Source organism: Leptodactylus fuscus, chromosome 4 (assembly GCF_031893055.1).
Source record: "Leptodactylus fuscus isolate aLepFus1 chromosome 4, aLepFus1.hap2, whole genome shotgun sequence".
Lineage (NCBI taxonomy): Eukaryota > Metazoa > Chordata > Amphibia > Anura > Leptodactylidae > Leptodactylus > Leptodactylus fuscus.
Genome location: NC_134268.1, coordinates 52490318 through 52505683, shown reverse-complemented (window position 1 = coordinate 52505683; position 15366 = coordinate 52490318). Strand labels below are relative to the sequence as shown.

At 42.6% G+C, this 15366-nt stretch overlaps 1 protein-coding gene across 3 annotated transcripts in view; it reads left to right on the top strand.

Annotated features, from left to right (window-relative positions):
- Window positions 1–5941: 5941 nt before the first annotated feature.
- The window catches only part of MTFR1 (mitochondrial fission regulator 1), a 38389-nt gene continuing 28964 nt past the window's right edge, over window positions 5942–15366 (top strand). For all 3 annotated transcript variants that reach the window (XM_075270458.1, XM_075270456.1, XM_075270455.1), the window contains exons 1-2: window positions 5942–6044; window positions 14744–14808. The gene's annotated coding sequence lies outside the window, so the exon portion shown is untranslated. The remainder of the gene's footprint in view (window positions 6045–14743; window positions 14809–15366) is intronic.

Genomic DNA, 15366 nt, shown 5'->3' with positions numbered 1-15366 from the left:
GTTGTACAGGCTGTGCTGAGGAGAATGAGACGACATTATATTGATACGACCTTAGTTGTCACCTTCAGCAACCTACAGGGGTTGTCAAAGGATAATAATTTGACCTATCCTTAGAATAAGTCATACATTAAAGTTGGGAGCGGGTCTGATACATGGGACCCCTGCTGATCAGCTATTTAAAGATGCCGCAGCATTTGCATGAGTGCTGCGACCTCTTCATTACTTGCCAAGCACAGTGTATACAGTGTATAGTGGCTGTGCTTGCTATTGCAGTTCAGCCCCATTGACTTGAATGGGACTGAGCTGAGAACAGACCATGTGACCAATGCACATGATGTTAGTTACATGGCCTGTAAAGTGGAAGCAGCACTTAGGGAGCACCACTGCCATTTCAGAGAGCTATCCACGGAGTCTTGGGTGTTAGAATGGAGGATAAATCATCATTTAAAGGTGTTTTATCATGAAAATAGCTGTGTTTAAGTTTGTAGATGATTAAGAATTTTTAAAAAATTATCAAATATAAGTAATTAAAAAATTTGTAGTGTTTTAAACTTTTTTTTTAAAATTCATTCTAGTGGTGACAGTCTGTTGTCTTGATTAGTTACCAATGGATACGACCATGAATACAAGAACTCTCAATGGTCTGGGACCCAGCCATGTGTTCCTTATTATGGCGGCGTTATCTTATATCTGCACTGTCCCTGCCTGATAACCTGTCCACAATAAGGAAATCACAACTCGGTTTATCATAAATGTCAGACCAGAGAGTTCCTGCAATCATGGTCATATCCAGTGGTTATCTACCAGGACAAAGACACCACAAAGATAGCTAAAGAAAATCTTTCAAATGTACTTTCTTTTTTAACCTCTATCAAGGCTTAAAACAATATACACTATATATTCACCTGCTCATTTAGCTAGGGATCCACTTGAAAGTCTCTGGTGTTGCTGACCTTTGACCCATGCAGGAGTGCATTAGATACATTGTCTGAACAAAGCATCATTTCTCACCTGGTGATTGGTTGACGAGCTTATGTGCCATTAGAAAGATCGGAACTCGAACAGAGAGTCCTTCCTGCATCCCCAATCAAACAGACAGGTGAGTATACAGGGTTTGTTATTTGAAGGGCTCGTTCCCACAGGGCAAGAAGGGGCAGATTCTGATGCAGAATCCAGCTTAGGATCCGCCCCCTCACAGTGGAGGCCTATGTAGACTGCTAGATTTCTTTTTTCCGTGAGCGCTGTGTTCCGACTCACGGAAAAAAGAAACGAGCTGCCTTTTCTTCAGGCGGACTCCGAGGCTGAGTCAGCCCCGGCGTCCGCACCCTCCGGGCTGGGCCCATGCATTTGGGCCTATTCCGGAGTGGGAAGCTGCGACAGTCGTTGCAGGGACATTTTGGTCTAATTCTGATGTGGCTTCCCACATCAGAATCAGTACCAAAATGCGTGGGCTTATCCCCGTGTGAACTAGCCCTAACCTCAAATGAGGGTATAAAAAAAAAAAGAAGTGGAATACCCCTGTACTTACTTATATTTGCAAAAATGTTTAACTTTTAATTGTCTGCAAATTTAAATCCTACTAATATTGTAAATGTGAACGTTTGTGTGTTTGGATGTTTGTTTTTATCCCGGAAAATGACATGGTTTCACGACTGTTATGAATTTATGTTCATATACTATATTAAACTCTTCTTCCTGCCAGGACTATCAGTTAATTGCATTTTGCTGATATAGCCTGGTCTGTTTTTTCTCTATGTCAACACAAAGATAACACTGAGTCCATTGTGTACAAACATCTGCATATTATCTAATTATAAAATCTAATTTTTGGCAAAATTCTAAAACAATGGCAGCTATGAATGTAGCCAGAAGTCACAGACTTCTCCTCAAGTGAAACTCAGGAGGATTGAGCAAGCTGGGCGTTAAGCAGCTCTTAGAGCAGCTGAAACACTGGAGCAGGCGGATCTTCGACACCAACAACTCAATCATTATATGGAATACCAGTGAGCTCAGCACAAGGAACACACGAATCATGGACATGGCACAATGAACGAGTTCAGCAGCAGGCTAGCTAGACAGCTGCCAAAACACCGGAGCAGGTGGATCATCGATGTCAACAACACACTCATTATTTGGCATCCCAGTAAGATCCTGAGATGCTGGAACAATCACAGGCACGATGCAAGGAACAAGTTCAACAGCAGGACAGCTTGAGAACTGCTGAAATGCCAGAGCAGTCGAACCATCAATGGCAGGAATTTGCTAAATGTAAGTGGATCATCAATGCCAACAACACGCAGACGGAGTTGCGGGCAGAAGCTAGTATTCTTATATTGCACTGTCCACCTCCTCACTGCCCCTATACAAGTCAATCATTGGACTCCACACAATAGGGGACTAACTAAACAAAATATGCCAGAACTCTGTAGCAATTTGCACCTAAACAATAGGATACAAAGTGGCACCAAATTTCTTTATGTTTAAATCCATATTAAGTGTTGTGGGAATTCTGCATAACAGTGCGTAAAGTTCCTCCCAGAAAACCATGTTCTGCCCTACAAGCTAATTGTACACAGCTTTGCAATATGTGGATGGCCTTAGACATGTTCTCTACTAGGGGGTTACATTCTAAATGACTGTATCCTGTATATTCAATATACTCAATGTTATGCTGCTACTCAAAACAATTTAGTTTAAGATTCAAAGGAGTTCTAAAGAAATTTAGGATAGACTATTAAGTTACATACAGTAAGTGGGGCCTTACCCTTTTTGTCTTTACCGATCAGATATCTGAAGAGACCACAGCTGTCATTGGTCATCTATGCATCAGGAAACAGGGCGTATAGGGACGCCACAAAGTGTCATCCCTAAGGATGTTCTGGCTACGTATGGAAAAGATGGCCCTCTTGCTCCTCTGATATATCTAATCCAATGGTTCTTAACTGGGGTTCGATTGAATGCTAGGCCCTATGCACGGTTCATTTTGTGTACCAGTAAAAAAAACATATACCTATGTCTTGAATTTGGAAAAAAAATCCTATTTGATTTATCACTAAAGAAGGGTTCGGTGAATGTGCATATGAAACTGGTGGGTTCGGTACCTCAAACAAGGTTAAGAACCATTGAGCTAGTCAAACTATTCCATTTATTTTCTTATCAGCCAGATCCTTGCAATGCTGAGGATCATCCCTGCCCTGCCACAAAGAACAATGACCGGATAAGGAGCAAAGGGCAGACAAGTAACAATATCATTGGAAACACATCATGAGGCACATGTATATTCAACCAGACACCAGAATATTGTAAGGTCCATAATATAAATAAGAAGCAAAGGGCTTCTAGTAAACAATACAAAATATAAGGTGCTGAATAGAGATGAGCGAATATACTCGATCTAATACCTCTGACGCATTGCTCCTGGCGTCAGGGAGGTGGGAGGAGCAGTACAAATTTGCTGCACCGGAAGTGATTATACACTGAGAGCTAATGTGTCGGAGGTATTCGATCGAGCATATTCTCTCATCTCTAGTGCTGAATGATATTAAAACAGAGCAATCGAATAAATCATAAATACAAATAAAATCCCAATGTTGGCTCACACAATCACTCACAGGAACCCGACGTGTGTTTCGCCTCAAGGCTTTGACTGAGGGTGTCAGACAGGTAACCCCCCCAGACGAAGCCTTGTGGCGAAACAGCCAAAGTCATCAAGGACTATGTTTGGTGTTAAGAAGAACAAGGAGTCCTGGAAGTGATGATACAGTCCCCACAGAGCCCTGATCTCAGCATCATCCAGTCTGTCTGGGAGCACAGGAAGAGACAGAAGGATTGGAGCAAGCCTACATCCATGGAAGATCTGTGCTTAGTTCTCCAAGATGGCAGGAACAACCTCCTCGAGTTCTTTCAAAATCTGTGTACAAGTATAACTAGAAGAACAGAAACTGCTTTGAAGGTATAAAGGGAGTTTATACAATATTGATGGGATTTAGATTTCTCTTTTCTCATTCACTTTATTTTGTTAATTGCTAATAATAAACTATTAACCCTTCTGTTACTGAAAGCATTCTGATTTTGCAGCATTTTTTCCACACCTGTGTAAAGCTTTTGCACAATACTATGTGTGTTGTTTTTTTGTTGGTGCCTTGGAGGCTGTGCCAGAAAAATTATTGGTCCTCTTATCAGCCTTTTATCTACCATATTGAATAAATCATTTTCCTAGCATCCTATCCTATTAATATTATAAATGTGAAAGTTTGTGAGTTTGTGTATTTGGATGTTTGCATGTTCGGATGTTTGTTCCTCAATCACGGAAAAACCGCTCCACCGATTTGGCTGAAATTTTCCACAAACATAGTTAATACACCCGATTAAACAATAGGCTACTTTTCGTCACAATAGCGCACATACGTTTGTGCCAGGACCCCCACAAAACCCAAACTCACACCACCATCTCTGCAATCTCACACACTTTGGACCATAGCAAGCCACAAAATTCATATTGCCCTCTGCTGCCTAGCCCCTAACCTTAATACTTTATCACCTTGCCCCTCACCTTAAATATACTACAGGAGGTTCTCTTTAACGCTCCAGAGCAGCCATGTTTGCCGACCCCCACCGCTCTGACAATCCGCGACACCGCCCACCCATGTCAATACCCCTAGGCGGTCTAATAAATGCAAAAAAACAAAGTTTAAAAAAGTTAAAAAAAATATAAAAAAATTAATAAAAAGGATTAAACATTCAAATCACCCCCCTCCCTAGAACACATATAAAAGAAGTTAAAAACTGTGAAACACATACATGTTAGGTATCCCCGCGTCCAAAATCGCCCGCTCTACAAAGCTATGCAAATATTTTTCCTGTTCGGTAAACGCTGTAGCGGGAAAAATGGTCAAAAGTGCCAAACCGCCATTTTTTCACTATTTTAATTCTGATAAAAATTTGAATAAAAAGTGATCAAAGCAATAACATTTCCCGAAAATGGTAGAACTAAAAAGTACATCCCCGTAAACGCACGTATAAAAAAGTTACGCCTGTCGGAATATGGCGACTTTTCAAAAAATAATTTTTTAACACAGTTTTGGATTTTTTTTAAGGGGTCAAAATATAAATAAAACCATATAAGTTTGGTTTCCCCGGAATCGTAACGAAACACAGAATACAGGGGACATGTCATTTTGGTTGCACAGTGAACGCCGTAAAACCAAAGCCCGTAAGAAAGTCGCAGAAATGCATTTTTTCTTCAAATCCACCCCATTCTGAATTTTTTCCCTGCTTCCCAGTACATTATATAGAATAAATAATGGTGGCATCAAAAAATTTGTCCCAGGAAAAATTAAGACCTTATATGGCTCTGGGAGCGGAGAAATAAAAAAGTTATGGGGTTTAGAAGGAGGGGAGTCAAAAACGAAAAACAAAAATCAAAAAATGCCATCGGCGGGAAAGGATTAACTTCAAATACTTCTGTCCCAAAGTCACTATGTAAAGTTTATACCAACACCGTATATATAGCAGCTCAAATACAAATTAACTTCAACACAAAAGTCTCACGTATTCTCTGAATTACAGAAACAACAAGATACAAAGTTACATTTCATATCCCATACCTTATACACACTACGAAAACCTTACCAACGCCTGTATATACCCACTTCTACACTCACCGCAGACGAAGTCGTACCAGCTAGTAACCCATAAGTTTGCTTGACAAATGTTTCCTTATATGATAACTATATCAATTTGATTAAACAACCAACAAACTGCTATCAATTAGAGAATATCGATATCATTATAAACACATTTTATACAATCCTAAATCTTTAGAGTTGCTAGTATGGGCTAGTTTGCCAGGACTCAAAATGTCTGCCGTAAGCAGCGCGTACGCAACGTGTCTTCCTGTCTCCGCCCACTCAATGTGCCGGCTGTAGCGTGGACGTCGCTGACGTAGTGAGAAGTTGCCGCCGCTGGAGCTGGCTCTGGGGCTCCGTTCTGCTTGAGCTGTCACCGGGAAGAAGACTCGTGACCGGGCAGGCAGCTGGCGGCAGGTACGTGTGGCTGGTAACTCCTATGGGCCGGGGTCTCCGCACTGTATATGGCGCCTGTGCTGCCAACCCGTGCCAGCTGTGCGGGTGAAGCTGGAGTCAAGGTCAGAATACCTGGCGCTGGGTGGTGGAATAATGGACCGGGCTGAGTGCGCTGCAGCTCCTCTCCTCTGTCACCCGGCAATGCCATGCTAAGGTCATAGATAGAGCGCCCCCACTTGGCCCTGCGCGTACATCACACCCGGGACATGGACGCCGACAGGATTTCTGGAGATTTCGTAATTGTATTTTACAACCTGGGCTAGCAAGGTGGCAGCAGAGAGGTGCAGGTATTGTGCAAGTGAGGACATGATGGCACTTGTAGTTCTACAACAGACCATAGACATCAAGACTGTATCATCCTTCCGTGCAAACTGGCCTCAGACTGTCCACAAGAGATGTCCAGAATATTCTATGTCTGTTCAGTAATCCATGCAGCAGCATATACAGTGCAGGGATTTCCGTCTGTGGTTTTGACAGCTGTATTTATGATTGTGACTTGTCCCGCCCTGTTGTCTCCCTTCCTGATCAGCGATTGTCAGGTGGGAGGGCTCATGGAGACAGCCGCTGCCTCCTCCTGTTAGGTTCCTTAGATGCTGCATTGACTGTTGCATTAAAAAGGTGTTTTCTTGGCCCTAATGTATTTCCCTTACAGTTGATCTCTCCACAGGAAAGACCCCCAGTATATGATCAGTCGGGGTCTGACGCACAAACCTGCACAGATCAGCTGTTCTAGCAGCCTCCGGGTTCTGGAGAAGCAGCAAGTTCCATACCCGGAGCTGCACTTCCCCAGAACCTCCGCTATGCAGTGGACAGAGTGGCTGCACCGCTCCTACTATCTGAATATTACTGGAGCTACATACACCACCCAGAGGCTGCTAGAACCGCTGATCTGTCCGGGTGTCAGATTCATACAGATCACATACTGATGACCTATCTGTGGATCCGTCATCAGTATAGGGCTGGAAGACCCATTTAATACCCAATCCTTAGGGTAGATCATCAATGTGTGATTGGTGGGGTCTGACACTTGGATCTCACTGTGATTGTTATTACAGACTGTGCTGATTAAGAACACTTGTCCTCTCCTCTTTGCCAATGATGTCACATGGTACAGCAGCAGCTCAGTCCCATTCAAGTGAATGTGGCTGAGCTGCAATACCATACACAGTGCCTACGATTTGTACAACACTATACTAGGTATTCAGTGAAGAGACAGCAGCCTCTTCTACAAGTCGATCTGTGGGTGTTTTCCCCCCCATACCTCCTGCCCATCCACATAAGGATAGGTCATCGCTATACATGCCTAGGATTGGAGATAGCTTTGATCCTGGCCGTCACAGTAGGATGACCCCTGTACATTACAGCCGGCACACACTGCTAGGACAGAATAGGCATGTCCATTTCCAAGAAAGGATGAAACAAAAATGTGTGCGGGTGATGTATGGAAACAGTTGACACCCAACTGTGCTAAAAACCTGAAAATTTAGGTGTGACTTGTATTTTCTCCATGGGTGTCCATGAAGAAGACATCTGGGGTTGTCTTCTGTACGGTCCATACATGGCAGAGCTGCTTGGTCTGTGTATTCTGTTATATTTGGCCGGGAATCTGATCTGTAGTCTTATTGCATCGAAGGTGATGTAAAGGAAGGACTTGGATTTCTTCTTCCTGCTGGATCCAGTTCTGACTTTGGCTCAAAAACTGATTGTGATGCCAGCTTTTACCTGTTAACCCTTCAGAGTTTCGATTGCTGGTGACTACAGTTTTCTCCCAATGTTACTCCTAGACACTGAGACTTCTAGATCAGCTTTACAAACCGCATTCTAAATAACGCCAGGTTAGGGGCTCTCTGTCCTTCAGGTCCATCAGAGGACCCAAATAATGGAGAGCCCCGCAGCTAAAGATAGACTATAATGGGGTCCATCGGGGTTCCACGTTTTTATACTGGAGAAACGTCCTCTGTGCGCGACTTCTCTCTGCCTGTTTCGGATATTAATACGTGATCCTAGTCATAGCCTTGTAATTGGACATGGGACCCTGATATATATGAGAGGCGGCGCTGTAGAATAGGCTTTGGCATATGTTCAGGCACCGCTACTTTTGTTCCATGATATAACTAAGATTTGTTGGGTCTAGTTTTCATTCTGCTTGTTCTACATTGCACTAACTCGCTGTTCATCGCTAGATTTGCCCCACCCGGTTTGGTATTGTGAAACGCTGCGTTCTGATGGGACGGCACATAGTAACACTCCTATTACTGGCATTTTATTAGCAGATTTGGCCTGCGTTGTACTTTTCATCTTGTTTAGCTTTTCAGTCATACTAAGGAATAGCTCCAGTAGTGAGATGTCAGCTGTCATATTGTCTCCTCCAATGGCGCCGCCTTGTTGGTAGGCCAGGGACTGCAGGTGGGGTCTATGTGTGTCACTTGTATTTGCTTTGTGTGCTGCCATGTAGTGACCTGAAGATATTTGGGCTATTTTCTGGTGGATTGGATCAATGTGTTTACATTGGTGAGTCTTCATAGAATACTTTTTTTTTATTACTAGATGTTGTGACATTGTATATAATATATATAGACAAATACTGTGGTGCCATATGAATGAAATCTTTCCTCTCCGCTATCCTGTGGATCCTCGTCCAGCTTGAGAAAGGAGTCATGTCAGGTGGACCCAAAAGACGGAGACCAAGGTGCAGATGTAAGCTTGGCCCGCTGCTCCTTCCAGTTCAGTGAGGACAGATTGCTTATTGATTTCCATAGACACTGTATTTCCTAGTTTATCCTGAGGTGGCGATGTCGGGGTATTGAATACTTCCCCACAGGTTACAGCAACAGTAGTAGGAAACATTGGCCCAGACCATAGTTGGGGAACTCCTAATGAAATCAATCTGCCGCTTTAAAGGGGAGGTCCAGTTCTTTATTTTTTATTGCTGAGCTAGGCTTAGGATTGGTCATCAATTATAGATTGGGGGGGGGGGGGTGTCTGTAATTCTGGACTCCCCACCCAGATGTCTGAAGGGGATGTGGCACACAAGTGAGAGCACAGTCACTTCTTCGCTTTTTGCATTGTGTGCTATTTGTTTTCAAGCCTTGCCATATAAAGCTCATCCTATAGAAGTGAATGCAATAAGGCTGTAATTACAGTGCATGGCCGCCATGGAACAAACCGCATGCAATGCAAACACTGAAGGGGTCATGGCGCTTGCTTGAGCACCTCAAACAGCAGATTGGGGGTGTTCTGGGTGTCAGATCCCTTCACCTCCCCCCCCCTCCCCCAGAGCTTTTATTGATGAGATTGCTGTTGATATGGCTCACTTCTATCTCTTTGTCTACCGCCATACACATGCATCCTTGGGTTATTTATGGCGCAGTGGTAGAAAGCTGCTGCCATACATGGATGGATACGGTAGGTAAAATTCAGCTGCCAGTTTTTTATTTGCATTGATATCTAGCATTACACAGTAGGCCTACACTCTTTTGGCTATGAGAGCAAAGTCTGACAGCCCTGTGCAGTACATTTCTATATGTATATGGCGGGTGTATACGGCATGTCTGGAATGTAACCTGTACTCTCTAGTTGTTACCCTACAAGGTAGACTTTGGCTGTATTCACCTGGGTGTATGCACTGTACAGGAGCCTTGCCATCAGTAGAAAGCAGAAACCCATCACCATAAGGATCTTCTGCTTTCCTCTGCGGGGATTTGTTTGGTAATAAATAAGCAATTCTCCTAGGCATGTGTAATATGCCATGTGAACGGCGCCTTATGCTATTATGTCAGGTAAGTTCTTGTTTGCACAACATACCTGGAATTCCAGCTGTGTTCTTTGCCTCCATAGAATAAAGCAAGTTTTTCTAGAAACCTTGCTTTTTCACATTGATTCCACAGCGAAGAGTCATTTACTGACGCGGTTCAGAACTTCCGACTGACTTCAGGTTTCCTCTTTTTTTTATCACTTACTGAATTTATCCTGAAGAAACCTAAAGAAACATTGGGAGACATGGAGGGGGATTGGCTAGTATTGTGGTGTAGAGGGATGATATTGTGGCAAACGTTTGGCGTAAGGCCCTTTCTTGCACCAAATCTGCCCCACAAGCCTCGAGTTGCGCATCGCACACCGCATTGTGTGAATATGGGTGGAAGGGACCAGGAGTAGATTTCCATGTTGTCAATAGTAATGTGTGTAAGTGCGGCACGTACACTGCTCAGCGCCCTCCTTGGTACATGTATCACGGGTTAGAACCACTGTTGTGAACTATAGGAGTCATATAGATGACTGCAGGAGCCGGGTGAAATGTTTAGTAATCCCTCCGTATATGCTGTCGGACCAGGTTCACACAGTTTAGTTTTTATGGCAGGTATCCTGTGAGTTCAGACACTTTCACAACTGTTTTCTAGTGATCTCTATGGAGATTCTTATTGCTGGTTCTCTAATGTATTTTTCTATCTACTTTATTTCAGTTTGAGGCCTTATCCTGATTTTCGTAAACCCGACTCTGCTGTATACAGAAACCTTAGGTGGTTGTTCTGAGGATCAGCGCGCCGCAAGTTGTTATGTCCCTCATTGTAAACTAGTTTTGGGAAGCGGCGTCTACACCCTGTGACTCATGGTGGCTTCCTTCGACGCCCTGCCGGATTCATCTCTTCCATCCCCATTATATACAGATCTGCTCTATTGTATTTTTAGTAGTTGACACATCTGATCCTGTATTTACTTCCCTACTCGCAGGATTTTGATTTTGTCTTATTCTCACCCTATTTGTTTATATATATAGTTATAGGCGCTGGTCACACTATGGTGGATCAGTTTGTCAGGGGTATATATTGAGAGGATTCCTCCTACGCGCAGCTTAGATTTATTCCACTGTATTGGTGTGGATAGACTTCCATTGTAATAAGTAAAATAGTCTACTGTGATATGTATATGCAAGTGCATATGTATAGGGGAGATGGATGGTGTAAAACATGGTGTATGCCAAAAGACAACTCAAACTCCTGATGGACGATGCTGTATGGATGTGTTGGACATATTTGCCCAAAGCTTTCCCAGTATATATGTGGAATATAAACAGCAAATGTATTGTGAGCAGAGCTTTATGGTGGAGCTCGCTTTTCCAGTAGTTGCGCCACATCCCTGCTCTCTGTACTTTGCTTTACCCCTTTTGCACAGTACTAGGCGGCATGTGTGCATGTCCGGCCACCAAACTAGATTCAGATCAGAGCTGGCTGCGGTAGAATTATTAGATGTGCTATTACCTATGTGTAACACGTAAGCCTAGTAAGGTATGTGAATGATCGAGCACGTGGATGTTGTGGTAGGCAGCCCACGTTATAGTCTAATTACTGAGTAAGAGGCAGGAATATTGAGAGAAAATCCTTTTCAGCTTTGTATGTGTCTGACTAGGTGAAGATTGGGGTCCTGTGCTTCTCCCTCTTTTCATGGCCCTTCTGGACGATCCTGTTTAATACCAGTTTCTTATATATTTAGAAGCGTCTTGTATTTACCGCCCATCTTCACTCGGTTGTGTTTCCTCATTTACAACCTTGACATATCTTACATTTTTTCAGTTAATCATTGACCTACCCAAAACCGCACAGATCATATACAGCGATCGCTGGAGTCTGAAAGTAAAGGTTTTGTTTTCTAGGAAACTGAAGAAAACCCATGAAAATAGAAGTTCTGGGAGACAAAGTCTGAGGCAACAAATGTGGCCACTTCTGCATCTCCCAATGTAGTTGTCGTTGGCTTTCCCAGAGTCTTAAAGGGATCCTATCATTTAAACTCAATTTTTTTGTCCCTAACACGTAGGAATAGCCTTAAGAAAGGCTATTCATCTCCTACCTTTAGATGTCTTCTCCGGGCCGCTGTTCCGTAGAAATACCGGTTTTCGGCGGTATGCAGATGAGTTCTCTTGCAGCACTGGGGGTGTTCCACAGTGTTCAAACAGCACTGAGGGCGTCCCCAATGCTGCGAGAGAATTCTCCAGCCCCGTTCCGTCTTCTTCAGGAACGGGTCTTCTTCGCATCATCTTCCGGTGGTGGCTTCAAACTTCTAGGGCAAAGCCGACTGCGCATGCCTGCCAGCCACAAGTAAATAGCCACTTACACAGTATTGTAAGCAGCCACTTTCTTGTGGCCAGCAGGCATGCGCAGTCGACTGTCCGAGGCCTAGAAGTTTGAAGCCAGCGCTCGAAGAAGACCCATTCCTGAAGAAGATGGAGGCGGTGCTGGAGAGTTCTCTCACAACATTGGGGACGCCCCCAGTGCTGTGATAGAACACATTTGCATACCAACGAAAACCGGATTATATACCAAACGGCGGCCCGGAGAAGAATAGCCTTTCTTAAGCTATTACTACGTGGTAGGCAGAAAAAATTTAGTTTTAATGATAGGATCCCTTTAAAATGAGCGGAAAAATGCGGACTCCATACTTAGTAAAGTGTCCTTCTGTGTTAGTGCAGCTCTGCTCCCATTCACTATCTTACCTTTTCGATGTTCCTTCCTGATGGTGATTTGTTTGTCGCCTTGTGCTCGGATCCCTGCTGCAGCCGTTCACTGACCTCAGCAATGACCTGTGCATATACTGCAGGTGACAGTGGGTTACCTGTATGGTGTAAAAATTTTTTTTTTTTGTCATAAACCCCTTATAGTGAGAGTTTTGAATGTGATCCATTATGTAATCTAATTCTATATGTTCAGAATTCTGTAACCTTACAAAAATGTAAGGGAAAATCACCCCCTGTAGTTTATATCCAGTATAATCCTCACTCATGACTTTGTGCTGTTTGCTATTACTATGTATTTTCTGCAGTATGAATTGACAAACTGACTCTTTCCATGACAGAAATGTTTCCAGGCCCAAAAATCTGTCAGCAGTATGTCAGTTACTTCTACTTACACCAAAAGATGTGACACCTCGGCCTGGGAAGCTGCTTCACGTGCATGTAGTCACGAGATGCTGAAGACGTGGAGAGTTGCAAACAACTTGCCATAATTTGCAACTTTTTTCATGACGAAACGTAACTTGAAGCTCCTGGGCCCAAATGCAAAATCTGCGATGATCACCTAGCTGCCGTGTGCTATTAATAATATTATTGTAGCCTTATATTGTAGAGAGATCTTTGGGCCCCTTCAAGCTTGAGGGCCCGGTAGTGACGTCTACACCCCTGTTTATGACGTAGGACTGAAGAACACTGCATGACAAATGTCTCTTGAGTGTATATCTATCTATCTATCTATCTATCTATCTATCTATCTATCTATCTATCTATCTATCTATCTAACCGTGTATGTATTTACTTATATACACATACATATTTGTGTACTATATATATATATATATATATATATATATATATATATATATATATATATATATATGGGAAGCCATTATCTTTGATGACCTGGATTATGGCTGGCAGGCAGGCTGGCATTGCCAGGCAGGTGCCAGTACTTTTCCTCTAGTAGGTTTTGTTTGGCCGTCTTGTTCTTTTTGCAGTTATTCGTCTTGTGTAATACTTTTGTCTTTGTGACACAACCTGTACTAATTTGTACTATAGTTACATGACCTATAGTTTTACTAATGACCTTTGCTCAGTCATTGGTAACCTGAGTTACAGCTACAACTCCCAGTGTGACCTGTGTTGGATTCCAGACTATTAAAGTGGTTATCTGGCCAGAGGTTTTTTTTGTTTTTTTTTTTGTTTCTTTTAACGGTCAAAATGACATAAAAAGTAAAAATGCATATTCCACACGGGGCTTTTTTCACATTAATATTATCCAGTGCTACAAAAAACTGCTAGAAACTTACTGAACAGGACCGCGGTGTCTGTCGCTCTCTCACGAAGCTCTTCCTTCCTTTTCATTAGACTTCTTTGTAATTTGTATAAGTGCTTCTAACCCTAAGGCTGGTCTTACACTACTGTAATGATTTTACAGTCCACAAGTTGCTGATCAGCAACATAGATACCGCAGATGCCCGTAAACTGCATAGAGTTCTATGGGCAAGTCCGTGCAGTGCCGCAATTCATGGCCATCGGCCCGACCACACCACGGATAAAATATCCAGTGGTGTAAGAGGCCGCATTGCGTATATTGTTTCCGCAAATGGTCCACAATTGAAAGCCCTCAATTGCGGACCATTTGTGGACTTACATTACGGTAGTGTATGACCAACCTAAATGTGTACAGTTTAGGAGGGGGGAGAGGAAAGGAGCCTGATAAATGGCGAAAGAAACAAATTATTACAAAATTTCCTAGAATTGTCTGTACAAATGAAGAGAATTGGAGCAAGAGTTATTCTTGTAGTAATGTCATCCAATGCACTAATATGACCTAAATATAAAAATTGTCATATCCAATATGTCACTGCCCAACACTTAAAGGGGATGTCCCAGATTATTTTGTTTTTCTAATGGCCTACGTCAGCTTTTCAGGGTTGCTTCTGTTGCCCCTCACTATACAGTGCTCAGAGCTTTCCAGATTGTTTATTTTTTTTGTTCCCTTTTGTCTATTATTTTAGTTACAGTTAAAGTAATCTATGAACCTTTTCTGTAGTTAAAAATGTGTACAATCTGCATACAATACTGCTGCTTACATCCTTATCTTTGTATGATGTTTGCATTTTTTCCTCTCTGATTTCTGTTTTATCTCACGTTTTAGGGATTGAGATACCACTGGAAATGCATTGCTGAAGAGTGCCAAGAGAGCACCGAATCTGGTTTAAGGTACTGTTATATATTTTTCACAGTGAACTCATTGAAATTGTCTGGTTTTTGCCAAGGCTGGCCCGGCTTTCACTTGCAAAATGTGCAGTAACTTGTTTCTGTGTTCAAAACATGCAGCTCTAAACCCTTTTCACTGTGGGTTTTTATTTGCAGTATGGGGGTTAATAGTCTACAGTACACTGCTTACTGTACTGAAGGTACTGTGCTTTCTTCATGTTGTCTGTTGTTTTTTTGTTTTGTTTTTGTTTTTTTTATTTTACACACTGGTTGTGAATGCAGATGAACACCATATTGTGGGGGCTCCGTCTGCATCTGCTGTTTAATGACTGTTGTTCTCATCCTTTGATTAGAGCAATGGATGTTAAATAACATTAAAGTGAACCCAGCCTGAATATGACTGTCAGTTTTCAGGTATATAGTAGGCAGAAGGTGCAAATGATGGCGTGTACCATAAACTATTTTTTTTTTCTACATCTGATGTTCACAAATCCAGAAAGTTTTAGTCTGTCCAGTGCACTTTGCCCAGAAATTTCACACCAATTGTACTATAGCTCCACA